This window comes from Lethenteron reissneri, chromosome 49 (genome assembly GCF_015708825.2).
Source record: "Lethenteron reissneri isolate LAM-NWPU_2019-01 chromosome 49, ASM1570882v1, whole genome shotgun sequence".
Lineage (NCBI taxonomy): Eukaryota > Metazoa > Chordata > Hyperoartia > Petromyzontiformes > Petromyzontidae > Lethenteron > Lethenteron reissneri.
This window is the reverse complement of record NC_083827.1, coordinates 9,353,661-9,370,811: the sequence shown is the minus strand read 5'-3', so window position 1 is coordinate 9,370,811 and position 17,151 is coordinate 9,353,661. Positions and strand designations below refer to the sequence as shown.

The 17,151-nt window shown below is 46.1% G+C and overlaps 1 protein-coding gene across 1 annotated transcript in view; it reads left to right on the top strand.

Annotated features, from left to right (window-relative positions):
• LOC133354910 (teneurin-3-like) overlaps positions 1-17,151 on the top strand; it is a 417,855-nt gene that overhangs the window by 36,255 nt on the left and 364,449 nt on the right. The window contains 1 exon segment of the mRNA XM_061572093.1: positions 3,409-3,472. The gene's annotated coding sequence lies outside the window, so the exon portion shown is untranslated.

The window sequence follows — 17,151 nt, the reverse complement described above, 5'->3', positions numbered from 1 at the left end:
AATTTGAGTTGATTCTCTTGTGTACCCCTAATATTTTATTAATTCCGGGCCCCTTGAGCTGATTGGGGTCCTGAACATTTTCTTGCTTTGAGGATCCCCTTACATTGTCCACTGCAAGTCTAAGGGAAGGTGTTTGTGCCACTGCTGGTTAATCAAAGCCTCTAATTATTCTAAGCACCTGAGTAAAGATGCTATTGTTGTGGGATTTGGACATGTAGCGCTGCCTCTAAATTGGACACTTTGGCTGTCAGGATGTTGAACACGTGGTCCATTGCAAGGTCCTTTGAGATTAATTCAGTAACTGGTCTTAATGTAAATCTCACCCATAAACCTGCCATGCAGTGTGTCGCCCTTTATAAATGCACCTGCCGAATCAATTTTGCAAACAAATGAGCTCGTATCCCGCACTTATTTTGCTCACAACCAAATGGAGTCATCGATATGCGAGGTTTGTTCAATTTTTACGGAGACCAATGCTCATTAGTAATACTCGCCAAATTACTGCTCAGCGAGCTCAATGCATCTTCATACCACTGTGGCTAAGTGAAAATATGTTTTGATTTTTTCACAAACTCATTCAGCAAGCGCGCACCAACTTAATTTTCGTTTGCCAATTATGTTCGACAATTGTTGTATGGTACCACGTTGCATCGCATTGCGGCAACATTTCCTTGGAAATGTGGAGTTAACCGAGGCTGTCCTCATTTTGACAGTTGCCAGGGACATTCCCGGGGATATATATTTTTTACAGCTGGGAAAATGCTCCTGCTAAAGGCTGCCTCCCGAATTGGACCCTGTGGATATGCAGAGGAATTCATTTAATGGGGGGATCCGCAGATTGCTCGAGCAGATAAGTGCGTCCAGAAAGGAAAATATTACTCTGATGAATGACACACAATGGCTCTCCTCCCGGGAAATGGACTTGTGTTATTGACATGATGCCTATGAATGTATTTAAAGTGCCTCCAGTTACAAGGCTGACAAGAACATGTACAAATTCAAGTTTTGACCCCATCACGTTGATGACTATTAGACCTTAAGTCATAAACCAGTTGTGGTTGGTTAGTGCTGGCTTCTCTCTTAGCCAAAATCAACTCTGAATGTTTAAATACAGTGCGTGAATGCCTAGAGGATTAATTGCATTCCAAACTCTTCCTACCTCAGAGTTAAACACTGAATGTGGCGTGTGTGTGTGTCTGTCTGTCTGTGCGTCAGTACTCATGCACGGCTGTGCTCGAGCAGTCGTGTAGCAGTTAGCGTGCTCGGCTCACCGAAGGTTCGGCCACCCGAGTTCGATGCCTGCTCAGGACCACCACCAGTGACGATGTTGTAAACCATCACCGCTGGGGAAACAAAGGCGTGGTGTTGGCCACCCATCCCCTTGTGCGCCGTGCCGACCTTCATAGGTGCTCGCCAACAGCACTTGCCTCAACAGTCAGTTCAGGCTACACGGGGGATCTTTGTGTGTGTGTGTGTGCAACGCGCGGCTGTGCTCCAGTGAATGTGTGTGGCCCGCTCCGTGTGTTGCTCCCACGGGAGAGTTCCCACGCCATCCTCGCTATCTCCCGTGCGCACCATCGGCGCTTTAGAATCTTCGCAGATAAAACCCCCGGCCTCCCTCCGCTATTATCTTTCCCTCCCTACGCTCGGCAATGCGATTGCATTCGTTGTCTAAGAGTTTCAAACAGTTTGCCTGAAACTTGTGTTATCCAACATTCGGCCGACGCTTTGCTACCCTCGGTGAAGTTTATTTTACTTTTAATCACGCTGCATCTGAATAAAAGCATGGAGAGCTCGAGTACTTTGAGTTCTAGATGCCGCTGCTAGATGAAGCCTCCTGTAGGAGTTTTACAGAACTGTTTGCAGGCCTGTCGGGAGAAATATGGATCAGCTCGTCATGCTTGCTGAGAAGCCCTCATTATCTTCCCATTCCCCATCGCCAGTGTCAAAGGGAGCAACTTTGCCTCGGCCTACATTGCACTCAGTGTTGTAAATATTAACTTTGCTGCGCTCGTCATGATCGTCATCAATCAGCCATGGTCAGTCGGCTTCTGCGTGAAAGCCTCCCCAAGGTTCCACCGCCTCTCGCGATCCCGCATTGCGACAAATCTACGCAGCCACCTGCACAACGAAATATGTCAGTGTTCTACCTGCCGCTTGGACGTAATCTTGTGGAAGTTTGTGCTTTTGTAATTTTTTTTTGAGATGGCAGACTAGATCCCAATTTTTGTTTTTCTAATAAGTGAGGTAGGTGATGGAGAGATTTTGTTACGTGTTATTGTGGGGCCCCTGAACTTTGGACCCCTCCCTCCATCCTCCTGGACTCTCATGAGGCCTGGGTGTTTGACAGCACTCGCCACCTGCTCGCTGCAGTGCGACTTATGAATGGGAAGCAATGCAGCCTTTCGGCTGGCTCAGAGGACAACAGGTCCTGCCATGCGTAGCTTCATCAGTGGTGCCTTCCATGGGTAAAGTACTCTTAATTTTTACATCGACTATCTATTTAAATGTGGATCAGCAATACGAACACAGACAAAGAAGACCTAACACAATCTGAGAGGTGTGCAGAGGGATGCATATGTTCGAATTATACTGAGATCTGGATGGAAAAATAAGTATAACCCGTAAAAACAAAGTTTTTCACTATAAATCCTTTATATGCGTGGCAGCGAACTTAATATAAAGGATTAAAAAACATATTCGCCTGTGGAGGATGCGGGGATCGATCCCGCGACCTTTGGCATGGGAAGCGAGGGCACTACCAACTGCGCTACTCCGCCACGGCCTGCGGACGGGTTACGCTCTGGGCTCTTACACTCTGACGTTCAGCCAAAGCCATGAATGCGTTCTATTTGAATATATGTAAAATAAATTTTTTTTGCCTAAAAAGTGTCAAATTTTGGGAATTTTTTTTCACGAACAATAATTGTCTGGCACGAGTCTGTGTGGAAAATGTCAGCTCGATTGGATCACGGGAAGTGGGTTAAAAAACGACCGAAAGATTTGCACGGTCCTAAGCAAGCAAGCAAGCACGCGAACTTAATATAAAGGATTTAAAAAACACATGCACTTTCACAGAAATTATATTTACGATTGAAGTAAAGCAAATGGGCTTTGGGCAGAACACATAGCTTAGAAGGGGGTAATGATGACGTTGACTTTATGGATGAGACTGCTGATGGAATGACAGCCAAATGAGAGTACAACAAACCCAAGAGCAAGTCCACTGTAGAGGAGTGACATGGAGTCTGATATTGCAGGAGCTCAAGAAATTGTGGCAACAACATGATGGGGAGGGCTTCATCCAGCAGTTGATAGACAATGGTCAACGATGATGATGATAATGATGTCTCCGAGCGTTTTAAGAATCATGTTTCACCCGTATGTTTGTGTTTTTTCCCCCCTCAGACTGACGAGAGCATATGACCGTTCTGTCCCGTGGGACTGCAAAGCCTTCCTGCAAAAATTCTAGGTGAGGACGGACAGCATGAAACCTTGTGTGTGTGTGTGTGCTCGCAGACCCAAACACAAATACATTAAGCAGCTTTCGCAAATATTTAACATGGCATTTGGCAAAGAATCCGTAACCTATTCATGCTTCCACAAAAAAAACCCAGTCGTTTAAGTAAATACTTTCTCTTCATAATCTGATCTGTAAATGCAAATTTACAATTTTGACGGATGCGATTTGAATTTCATGAAACTTTCCCTGCACCTCTTTGTTGCATCACAAGTGTCATTGTATAGAAATGTAATTTAAGCCTGACCTTTTGCAATATTGCAAGAAGTTATGGGAAGGGGTGATTTATTCAAACTTTCTCAGATTTCTGTTGGCAAAAGAATTGCCAACGGAATTTCTGCACAAATAAAAATAATGATAAAAAAAATCTGCACAATACAACGCGTCAACATTATCCATCTGTTTTGTTGTGGCTAAACCGACTTGTCAATCAAATTATTTCTTTTCTCATGGTCGGCTTTTCAGACAAACTAAATAATCATAGTTATGTTTTAAAATAAATTTTAACAAAGCTCAGCACTCTAAATCGTGTTATTAGTATCCATAGCTCGTTCATATTGCATTAGGATTTGTTTATATCTCAGAGTCTATATTGACATTTAGTTGTGAAGTGAGCGCAATCATCAGTTGGTTCATGTGTTGCAATTATAATTCCATTTTCATTTGATTGTTTCCCATGTCATTGAACCTGCATTGGATGAAATGATAATAACAATAATGATACCAATGTACATCTCTTGCTCAATCTACTTTTGGATAAAAATAATAATAATGAAATTCGTATCGCTCACAATATATCACGGACATAAATTACCTTGACTCTGAGGTGTGGGGCCTAGCTGGAAACGCGTGTCGACTCCAAATATTAAGGAAAAAATAAAAGCACCCAGAGAAATATACAGGCGTCTGGATTAGGATCGAACCTTTGGCCTCCTGTATACCAGGCGAAGTAGCTAACACCTCGCCAGCGTGTGCGGGGCGACGAGAACTAGAGCGACAAACGATATTGGTGGCAGGCCTGCACATGCGTTGTCGGTCGTGGTCGGTGATTTGGCCCCGCTTTACAACGCTGGTCAGTGAGGAGGGTGGCGGCCTAGGCTCCGCTTCAGACATCGATCGCCACCGATGTTAGCCCTGGCAGGGGAATTGAAGGCAACGATTATCTTAACCGGTTCTGGGTCTCCCCTGTGTCGACTCAGCCTCAAATGAGAACTTGGTGCAGTGTGTAAACATCGCCATTCAGGAGACAAAGGCGGCCAGGCGTGGTGTTGGCCACCCACCCCCTCGTGTGCCGTGCCGTGACGGCCTTCAGAGGTCCTCGCTATCAGCATTTGCCCCAAAACTTTGTTTGGGCTATACTTGGGGTCTCTGTCTGTTTGTATTTATATTTTACTAGCTTGTTTGCCCGTCCTAGCACGGAAGCTGTAATATTTACGATTGTGTGTTGTGTAAATTTAATGGCAGTGAATCGTGCACAACAGTATGCAATTAAACACTTCACTGCATTTCACCGTAGCACTGTATTAATGGCAGTTAATATGGCACAAAACGAAGTCATTAAACACTTCACTGCAGTTCACTGTAGCACTGTATTAATGGAAGTGATTCTTGCACAAAAATACGTTATAAAAAACCTCACTTCATGTCACTGCAGCATTGTATATAACTGACCTTCAATTTGTTCAAATTTACTGCTCTGATACTTTATTCTCTACTGCTTTCGGTCGCTGGGGTTGAAATAAATTGGAATTCGATACAATATCTGGAAAATCACCAATAAAAGTCTATTTTACCATAATGTAGAAGTATAAATTAGACTTACCTTTCGTCTCAAGTGCTGAAGAAATAAAGAAACCAAATCCACTTTTTTGCTGCGTATATTTTATTTATAAATTCACTATCAATAAAAAAACGTCAAACTTAAACCGAATTTGCGAAGAAAAAATATTTCCTCTCGACCTTCTGCGCGAGTGTAAAAATCAACCCGCTCATGAATATTGATGACGGGGGGGGGGGGGGCATGTGGAGTGACGTCACGCGCGTTACACACAAACATTCTTGGCTCATTATAGTAGTAATACAGAGAGACACTGAGTCGTAGGAAGAGGAATATAGGAATGTCTTGAGCCTGGACTTGAATATTGATATTGAGTCGACATAGATGCCCCAATGTACACAGTTATTATTATTGTCTAGGGTATCATGGTTTCCTCTCTTTCAGTTGAATTAATTGTCATGACTCAGATTGTGGTGAATGTAGCGGCCTCTAGTGGCTGGAAGGATGAGTTGAAACCAATACTTACAACATATACAAATCTAAATACATGAGGTCTTACACGCGCGATCTAATGCACATATCATGAGCCGAAGAATCAAGAGCAATGGGATCAACCTTGTTCATCTTTACACTACTACTAATAACTATAACCAAGTGAAGGCGACGATGAAAATGTAAATATAACGTGTGGTCAGCCATTAAAAAGTCACGCTTTGCACTTATTTAAACCTTGATCAGACCTTTGTTCTGAGAGAAGAGGAATCATCTTTGTTTTTGAATGAACAAACAAGCGTCCAAACATTTATGAACAAAAACAAAATGGTGCGGCTTTTAGCTCATGTGTGCTCGTATAGAAATCTGGTCTCATTCAGGGGGCCCCCCACCCCCTCACAATCTATGGAGGGGGCCGCAGACATTGTTCAGCCATCACTCACGTGCCCGGGCACTCGTGTAACCAAGCAGCAGCCCGTGAACAAGCTGACGTCGACTGCCCGCGGCTACAGAATTGGCTTTGAGGGGGGGGGGGGGGGGCAGGGAATGTGAACGAACAAAATGGACAAAAAATAGACCACCACAAACTCGACGATCCACAGCCTGCGATGTTACACATTCGTCGCGTTTTATTTTTGCTTTCAAACTCCCAAGCTGGCTAAATGGGCCAAGTGAAATGGGGTGTGAGCTGTGTTCCCGCGCTAGTTTTTTTGTTCCTTTCACGCGAGATTCTCTTTTTTTTGTGTCTCGGCTGGCTTGGCGACTCCCCGGGAGGGCGGTTCCCGTGGGCGTTGGGCTGTGAACTGGGCCTTCCCACTGATCGACGCCCGTCGCGCCTGCGTGAGCAGGCTTTGGGGGGAATTGGTGCGCAAGGGGAGCACAGACACACTTTGGAAAGTTGGGAGGTGTCCTGCGAGCGGCTACTATTTAAATCTGGGCTTTATTGTCTCTGCAGCTGTATGGCACGTTTAATAGGCGGTCAGTGCATCATGCACTTTCAGATGCGCTTCTGCGGCCGTCTGGAACGCTCTTCCTTCCGATATTAGGAAGCCACTGGAGCTATGGATTTTAAAATCTACATTGAAAACTCATTTCCTTAGAAATACTTTTGTGTTTCGTTTGCTGTCCTTCCCCCCGCACCTCTGATGAGCATGGTTGGCTACGTACGGTGCGAAAAAAGTTCAACATGCATATGTAGTGTAATAGCGCCGGCTGTTGGACAGCAGCGGCAACTGTGGTGGACAGACAGCACACACGCCGGTGAGGGTGTGTTGGCAGAGCGGAGGAACTAGGGCAAGGGTCACGGAGGACCCCATCTGGAGGCCCCTGGAACCTGCTGGCGGGTTCGAGAAGGGAGGCGTGGTCAGGGCGGAGCCAGGCCGCGCTGGGAGGATAAAAGGAGCCGAGAGCGGGGGGTTCGAGGCTGCCGGTTCTGCGAGTGGACTCGTCTCGTTGTCACTGTCGTCTCGTCGCCATCGTCGCTAAACGTCTCCGCTAGACACTGCGCTACAAAGGAGAGTAGTTGGCCATTTCAGTCAGCGCCGTCAGTGTTAGACGGCCGGTGTTGTGTACAGGCTGGGCTGAGCTGCTGTGGAGAGTGTGTGGACGAGGCCGTGAAAGTTGTTAATAAAGAACTTGCCTGAATCATTGACACTACACATACATGAACACTAACATCGGTAACAAGTCACCCACTTCACAAGCCTGCACCGAGTTTCGTGGTCAAGTATGGTCAAACAGCCCCCATGCCCGACATGGCATCAAGGGAGGCCTTCATCCAGCAATGGATTGAATGTGCACAAGGTTGTGCATAATTATTTAATTTAACTATCATTATCGTGGTGATGATGATAATCATGGTGATAATTAAATATAAATCTTACTGCAGCACTTTAGGTTCCATATATTTCATTCATAGTGTTCATATTGTACACAGGATAATAAAGTAATTTCATTCAGCAGCGGATTGACAAGGGGCTGTAACTTTATTTCGTTATCATCATCGTCCTTTGCTGTATGACAATAAAATTCCACCGGATAAATTCAATTCAGGTCATATTCCCAATTGTAAATATATATATATAAATCATTATTCCATCTCTGTTCTTGTCCGTGGGCACGGCGAGAGGGTTAGAGAGTGGCTCTTCGCTGTAATTCTGTTTGGAGAGGATTGAGACCCTATTTACTGGAGGTGTTCAGAGAGGGCGGGGGAGGGGGGGCCGCTTTGGCCTCTGAGGTGTGACTCATTACCAGGTGTTTGATCTGCAGACACTGGCACTGCGCAGTGAACGGTGGTGACATCGCGATCTCCGACCATCCACGCTCCTTCACCCACCTGGAGGAGAGAGAGAAACAAAAACAAAAAACACTCAGAACATTGCTTGCTAAACGTCGCCCGCGCGAATATTAAAATGAAATAAAGTACGGCGATTCCTGCTGTTTTCTCCGTTGCATAATAATTGGTGCATCTGCCTCATCGGACTGAATAGCAATGAGTTTTCCATGCAGTGGGGGTTATAATGTGTGAAAACAAATAAGCACTCGATGCCTCCGAGTCTGTTCAATTAAATGTATCTCAAATGCAAGATAAGTAAAACATACATTTTATCCTTTCAATTCGTAATAAAGCATTACAGTTATAACAAAAATAATTACAAGTGCGATTATTAGTTTGTTTAAAGAATAAAGTGTCTCATTGTCCAGTTTGTATAGGTTTTATATACGTATTAAAGTAAAATTATTGTCATTGCATTGGCTTAACAGATTTCTTTTAATAAAATGAAATTCACTGCTTTTCCCCACCTACAATGGGATTCAGCCAACATACTGGGAGGTTACAACACTTCTCTTTCCGCTTGGAAATCCCTCTTGTCGATTGTCCCTTCCAGTAATGCTGTTTGTTGCTGGTCGCCTGGCACGTTAGGCCTCTGAGCCTGTACTCATTACCCGTGAAAAACCGTTAAAGCAACAAAAAATTAAAGAAAACAGAGTTTAACATGGGGTCAAAAGGTTCTCCAACGCTGAGCGCGAACCGAAAAGGAATTCTGCCATGCGCAATAATGTTAAGCGCTAATGTAAATTTTACTCGAGCCTTAAAAAAACAGCATGCCTTATTTATAACGAACCGTCAGCTAATGTTGAGTGCTGACAGCGTTGATATGCAGAACGCTCTTAAGAGAGCGGCCACGCTTTATTGCCCTGGGAAGTTTATGTGCGCCGTGAACGTGCGTTAGTGGCGGCTTAATATTTAATTCGAGATATCTGCTGCGAACTAGAAACGAGACCCGCTAAAGAAACATTCCTCGCAATCTGCTGCCATGTGCTTCGCTGTCAGAAGGCGTATGGACGTTTGTATACATGGTGGTCACCGACACCCTCTGGGTGAGCTACAGATGAACTCCATCTCTACCTAATCCAGAGCGTGTCGGTGACCTCCTGTGGACACTAAAAACATACAGACATTGTCGGGGTCGGGATCGAACCCACGATCTTGTGCGTACCAGGTGAGGGAGATAACGTCTCACCGTTTTTTAATGAAATGTATTACTTCGAATCTAAAACACCTAACTAACTGTAAAATTCTCTTGTATAGTAGGAACTAATTTGTAGGTAAAATTGAATCAATCAAAAAAGAAGGAAATATGAAGGATTGAAGAATTACAAACGTCGCCAGTTATACTTTTAACAATCAAATGTTATTTTTGGGAACGACCAAAACCTCATCAGATTTTATTATGGAATATAGTTTCACCTTATCAGGTTACCATTATTTTGCTATACGATACCAACAGCATTTGATTGCTCAACAATTTTGACTGCTAAAGTTTGTCATCATCACCGGTACATGGATAGTTAATTCTCCCATCAATGTTTTTTGACTCTTGCTTTGTAGAGCTTCGCCAGAAGGTGTCCTTGAATTCAATTGCCTAAAGTTCCGTGAGCATTCTGTATTAAATTAGTGTGTATTAATGTTATTAATTAAAGAGTCATTAAGCCCCTCTCAAGGGGTCGAGGCTGTAAGCAATCACTGTGACCAAGAGGGCAATGGAAGGAAACAAAAATTCATGTCGCCTCAGGATACTTGAGTAGACAAATGAGACATCTCTGGTGACAACATGTCTGTGACGACCATAGTCTTGGGTGCCACGGTGGCTCGGAGATCTTAACTACCTCGCCTGGTATACAGGAGGTCGTGGGTTCGATCCCGACCCTGGCGCCTGCTGTATATGTGGAGTTTGCGTGTCTCTCTCTCTCATCATCATCACGGTGGCTCGGAGATCTTAACTACCTCGACTGGTATACAGGAGGTCGTGGGTTCGATCCCGACCCTGGCGCCTGCTGCATATGTGGAGTTTGCGTGTCTCTCTCTCTTATCATCATCACGGTGGCTCGGAGATCTTAACTACCTCGCCTGGTATACAGGAGGTCGTGGGTTCGATCCCGACCCTGGCGCCTGCTGTATATGTGGAGTTTGCGTGTCTCTCTCTCTCATCATCATCACGGTGGCTCGGAGATCTTAACTACCTCGCCTGGTATACAGGAGGTCGTGGGTTCGATCCCGACCCTGGCGCCTGCTGTATATGTGGAGTTTGCGTGTCTCTCTCTCTCTCATCATCATCACGGTGGCTCGGAGATCTTAACTACCTCGCCTGGTATACAGGAGGTCGTGGGTTCGATCCCGACCCTGGCGCCTGCTGCTGTATATGTGGAGTTTGCGTGTCTCTCTCTCATCATCATCACGGTGGCTCGGAGATCTTAACTACCTCGCCTGGTATACAGGAGGTCGTGGGTTCGATCCCGACCCTGGCGCCTGCTGCTGTATATGTGGAGTTTGCGTGTCTCTCTCTCTCATCATCATCACGGTGGCTCGGAGATCTTAACTACCTCGCCTGGTATACAGGAGGTCGTGGGTTCGATCCCGACCCTGGCGCCTGCTGCTGTATATGTGGAGTTTGCGTGTCTCTCTCTCTCATCATCATCACGGTGGCTCGGAGATCTTAACTACCTCGACTGGTATACAGGAGGTCGTGGGTTCGATCCCGACCCTGGCGCCTGCTGCTGTATATGTGGAGTTTGCGTGTCTCTCCCCGTGGTCGTGTGGATTTTTCTCCAGGTCCTCTGGTGTTTCTCTCCACATTTTAGAAACATGCGTTGAGAGTATTTGGCTGATATCAATTTCCACGGGATAAGCCACTTCGTTTGGCTGTCATTTGTGGCCATGTCGCTTCTGAAAAAGAGCTATACAGCTCAGCGGGCCTTACGTGGTGAAATAAAAAATAGTTTAGTTTGAGTCATGTTCATTTCCCAAGTGCAGAGAGACAAAGTTGAAGTGGCATGTGCAGTTCTGGTCAAATCGGCACAATTTGGTGTTAGAGAATCTCTCGGGGGGCTGGTGGTGGTCGTGTTGGTGGTAGGGTGATTAGACCAGAGGGCCTTGTGCACAGAGCAGTTTCACGCGATGCTTTTGAATTGCACACGCTTTGAAGGAAATAACACCCTGTCCAGCCGTGTCCAAGCGTTTGGTGAGACGACCGAAAAAAGCCTAGACAGTTAATTAGTGTTATCTGTTGTCTATTTCTGTGGCTTATTATCCGTACGACTGTGTTTGGTGAAAATGGGCCATTCACGGAGCTCGTGCGTGAGGCCATTTACCAAACGCCGGCTATTGCCAACCGTTAGCGAAGCGCTTTGCCTCATCTCGGCGGTAACTGTCGCCGCTCACGCTGATATTTGTTCGTACTTGCATCGCCAATGATCTATGTCCACAGAACAACGCAGAGCAGGTGCTTTATTTTCCCCAAGAATGGACAATTAGACTGAGCGTCTCATCGTGTTATTTTTTTTTATCATTATTATTAGTGAATATTTACGATATATTTTTTGTATGTTGTTTATTCAATCAAAACTTGAATGTGTCAATCGTTAAAAACTACACTTATAAGTCTCCTATACAAGTGCATTATCATTTCTTTGGAAAGTAATTAAAAACCACTGCCGACATGCACACTGCACACGCGTTTTTCTTGAATCGGTGAATCCCGTGGTTTTGTATCACCCCTGCTTTATGGCCAAGGCCCAATGCATTCACGCGGTGAATAGACTCTCACATCTCCTGTTTAAGCCCTTAATCCCATTCTACACGCAAGATGCATGGTTGTAGAGTCCAGTGAAATCTGGATTGTAAAGAGCGTATCTTTTGTTGGATCGTGATATGGGTGACTATTTAAATCCACTCTGAAAGTCTGTTCCTACAGTTGGACCAGGATGTTAATTTGAATGTTATGTGCGCTATTGTTTGGCACGGACACAGATGAGTGATCCGGTTTAAAAGTGTGCGTGTACACACAAAACCACAAAGAATCCGGCTACAGGAATTCACATTAACCCGATGACTGCGTGGTAGCATCACACACAAAAACACACACACAAATCTCATCATGCACAGCTCAACATATTCATCATGCATATCTTTTAACATTAGTTTGATAAATCATATGTAACATCCACAGTTGACAAATGCCAGCAGTATAAATAGGTGCACCAGCCTCATAATGACCTGTATTGGGTTAGATCGCAAACATGTGTCGTAAACCCGCCTCCACCCGACAGAGCCGATTTGGTAAGGTTTGCCACGTGAATAAAGCGTGTCAATGATGTTCACGACTTCAGCACACCGCTGCGTTCGAGAGCAAACGCACAACGTATAAAATGTGAGTACGACATTTCGCTGGTGATTACAAGCGGCTAATACAGCATAATAGAAGTGAAGCTAAATTTCGATTTAAAGCTTTCGTGACTGCAGTGATTCATCTTCTTGGTTCTTTCGGTAAAGTCACGTAGAAGGGAAGTAGTAAAATAATAAAAATAAAACATAATAAAATAATATAATAATATGTTTTATTTTTATTATTTTATTACTTCCCTTCTACGTGACTTTACCGAAAGAACCAAGAAGATAGAAGTGAAGCGTTTCTAAAATTATCCACCCCTTCCAAATAAAAATGTCATCATGAATAATAATGGTCGCAAAAGCCCACGTGTTACATACACCACCACGGTCTACCAGCACGTCCCACGTGGCGGGGTAAACTGTTCGTTCTCCGAACTCCTCGAGGCGTCTGGCCAGTGTGGAGGGGTAGGCCAAAAACTCTCTTTAGGCGGTTCTCTAGAGGGGCGTGCCAGTTGAGTGGGGGGTGCTTCTGCCAGCAGTGGCACGAGGAAGCAATTGCAGGGCTTTGCCTAGTCACTTGACGCCCAGAACAAAGCAACATTCACACCACCGTGTTGGCACACGTGTCCGAGTTTTGGTGTAGCGGGTTGTTTTTGTAATTAAGTGTGTTCTGACTTGTTTTTTGTCTGGGGGGGGGGGGGGGGGAGTTGGAGACTGTCGATGCAAACTAGTTCGCAGTTAGCCAAAGCAAGTGTGCAGGCGTAGAAACGCCGGGCATTTGTCTGCCTTGAGGCTCTGTTTTTCTGGCGTTTTTTTCTCCTCCGAATTAGCCCGCTGGCACAACTCGCCACCGTTGAGCTACAGCGGCGAGATGGTAACGACACGGGGCTTGTGATTTAATGAAGGCCCCGTCGGGGGTTCTGCTGTCATTTCTACGACCGCTTGATATGCAAATCTGGATTACCCCTTCGGCGTGCTAATTCGAGGCATGAGACGGGGGTCGCCCGATTAGATTTTTTACTTTTGCTCGCAATGGGCAGTTTCACGCCGATAAGGATCGTTGGTCATGCCAAAGCATTCGGGACATTCTTACTTAAGCCAAGCTTGTCTTAGCTATCGCCGCTGCAAAGCACACCGTGCGTGTTTTCGCCCCCTCGCGATTGCATATCAAAAATAAAAATATATTATTAGAACGCAAGAAGGTGCGCATGAACTCGTATGTCTGGTTCGCACGTTTGTCATGGATCACTTCAAGCTGCTCGCGGATGATTAATCATGCAGACTAAGCTTCCGCGCGTAGTTTGTCTGCTTTGAGATAGGTTCACAAGCGATTTAATGAAATAATTTTGGTTGTCATTCAGTCACGATGCCTCGCTCGCTCAATTCATGGCTTGTTTGTGATATGTTCTTTTCACGCTAAGGCCTCCTTTTACGTATTTGATCTTTTTTTTTCAAACTTCTGTTGGGTTTATCAGCTGCTCCGCGGGATGCGCCCTCATCTGGAGCCGTCTGCCTTGTTAATGTCGTCACTGCATAAGGGGGGGGGGGAGTGCCTTCTTGGAAACTGTCGGCGAGGATGATTGCTTATACCGTCGGGGTTGAGTTGGTGGTACCTGGGGGAGGGCATCCTTAGTAAGCTCTGAGAACGGGGACTAATTGCAGATTGCAAGCCCACGAGAGACCTATTCCTTTCTTTCAATTGACTTTAATCTCTAGGTCTCCCTGATTAAAATTCTAACCAATTCATGATGGAGTGTGGCACTAATTTGGTTGTAAACCTCTTCGTTGGTTTACAATTCGATACTAAAAATAATATATTCAAAGGGTAGTAACACACTGCCATTGTTTAAATATACTCGGTGATTTAATTGTGATATTGTTGCACTGAAGTCTTTATGGATTTAGCTGCATTTCATTTCCAAAGTAGCAATTTCCTCTTATTATTATTATTATGGCCTCTTGTTCCCACATTGCTATGGGATCAGCTGTTTGGGTCTGTTCTCCGCTTCTGTCTGTCCTAACGTCGGCATTCATTGCGAAAATGTAGCCGTTGAGTGGATCGCCAACTCGACAACCCATTACAATCTTTCACGTCACGCAAAATAAGATTGGGAAAATTATTCTAACAAACGTATCGGCTTTTTTTCTCCGTGTATTACAACGACTGGCTACATACGGTGCGAAGGAAGTTCCACGTACGTACATGTTGTCATCAAACTGGCAAGGTTGACGCCTTGACTCCGCAGACTTGAGATGAGCCGCAAAGGTCAAGAGTTGAAAGTGGGCGAGCCAAACCATTTTGGAATCCTGACGACAGCTGCCGAGAGCAGCGGATTAACACTCCGTGAAGAACCTCGCATTAATTGGATGAGCACTGTAATGGCAGCGGCACCTGCTTCGGTCCCGGCTTCGTTGTCACCGTCTCTCTCATCTCTACTCGTCTCTCGCTCGAGGTAGCGGCAGCTGGTCCACCAAAATCAGAAAAGCGAGACGGCGGGGAGGGCGCGAGCCGGGCGAGCTCCCGTCCTGCAGACAGCCCCGCGACAATTTGCGATCGACGCCTTGCTCCGCCAGCTTTGCATCGCATCGCTCAATAGCAACGGCGACATTGATGTATCTACAAGACAAACCCGAGGTAGCCTTCACCACCATCGCTCCACCCTTCCGTACACCCCTCCCCCCCACTCCTACAACGCCTCTCTCTCTCTTGCCCACTCCACCCCACGCACATATCCACCTCCATCCTGCCAGCTTCAACAGTGGATTTCATCAGAAAGCAGAATGTGGACAGAGGACCGCGTCCACCCTTCTTCTAGACTTTTATCACCGGTGGGTTGTCAGCTGTCGGCGTATCTTCGCTGGCCTTGTTCGGACAAGTGGTATGCGGCTTATCGGAGCGTAAACACATTTGAAAGTTGCCTTCTACGTCATTTAACCTCCATCCTGTTTAATTGGTCAGTGCTAATATTTCCCCCTCTCTGATATGTCTTATCTGATCAAGCTTCTAATTTAATTGGTTTATTCATGCCTTTTTTAATGCGTGTGCGCGCGTGTGTGTTTCGTTATCATACATTGTGAAGAGCTGCGGTGCATTGCACTGCTTTGGGGTTGTCTTGCATAGCACCGCAGCTATCAACTCGGCAACCTGAGTGCAATATTCGCTCGCGGTCGCCACCAATGATAATTATCTAAACCAGTTCTGGGTCTCCCCTAGGTCAACTTATCCTCAAATTAATACCTGGTGAGATGTATAAACATTGCCACTGCAGACAAATGCAGCCGGGCATGGTGCTGGCCACCCGCCCCATGTTGTACCATGGGTGGAAAACCCCCGATTTTCCAGCGACAGGCATCGGGTTTTTTCTTTAATACAATTAAACCCGATTTCGGGGAATTAAAACATGGTTTAATGAATACGGAACTCTGATAGGCTTAGGCTGCTTCCTCGTCGGTGCTGCTATCGTACTCGGGGCCATCGGGCACGGGTTAGTCGTAGAATGCGGCGGGCAGGTTGGTCGTGATGAACACGAGCTTCTCCTCCACAATCGTGGGCGCCAATTGCGCAAATGGGCGGAAGCAGGCACGAAGTGCGGTTCTGCAATTAGAACCCATTAAACCGGATTTCTCCCAATCTCAGATGATCGGGTTTAATATAAAAAGACAATTAAAACCGATTATAAAAAAACCCGACTGTGCCACCCTTGTGGTGTACCATGCCAGCCTTCTTAGGCGCTCGCTCATGGCACTTGCCCCAACGGTCTGTGGAGGCTATACAGGGATCTTTGTTGTCCGTGTTTTGTATGTATTTTGAACTTCTTTCGCACCATACGTAGCCAACCGTGCGAATCGGAGGTGCTCTTTTATACCACTGTTGTTTTTTACTCCCTTGAAAAATAATTATTTGTGTGGTCTCCACTGGGCTCTCTCGCGCTCTCTCTCTCTCTCCTGGTTATGAATGGATATTTCTGCCTGTCTATTTAATCTGCCGCGCACACAGATGTTCAACAACGGGTAGCGTCATGCATATGCCGGGCGCGCAGTCCGGAGCAGTGATCCTGTGCAGATGAAGGTTACCGAAAGCTTAATATTCCTGTGAAGTGCGTTCAGTCGCGCTGAGAGGAGCCATTACTCACTGCGGAGTTCCCCTAAACCTCCCCTCCCTGGTCGCTGTGAGTCCTCCGTCCACTGCTCCGTGAGGTTCACCCCCACCCCCCAACCCCACCCCCACCCCCCCAACCTCACCCCCACCCCCCCAACCTCACCCCCACCCCCCCAACCTCACCCCCACCCCCACCCCCCCAACCTCACCCCCACCCCCACCCCCCCCAACCTCACCCCCACCCCCAACCCCCATCCCCCACCCCCCAACCCCAACCCCACCCCCCCCCTTTCTGGTTTGCGTCGTGTAATGCAATGAAGCCGTTCCTGCTGTGCACTCTCTACACCAACAATGCTCAGGTGCGCAGAGCCCAAAGTCTCGATGTGTTTTCTTACCCCCCCCCCTTCGCTCGTTCTCTTCACGTATTCGCTCAATTTACCGTGCCCCTTCAGCAATTCCTGCGTATAAACTGCAACGTTTGTTGTAACACACCCGCCGCCTGCCGGTCATCTGTGAAAAAGAGCTTTATAGCTCTTTGGATTTAAACTTAATTTGGAGCTTTCGTGACTGCAGGAATTACTCTTTGGTTCTTT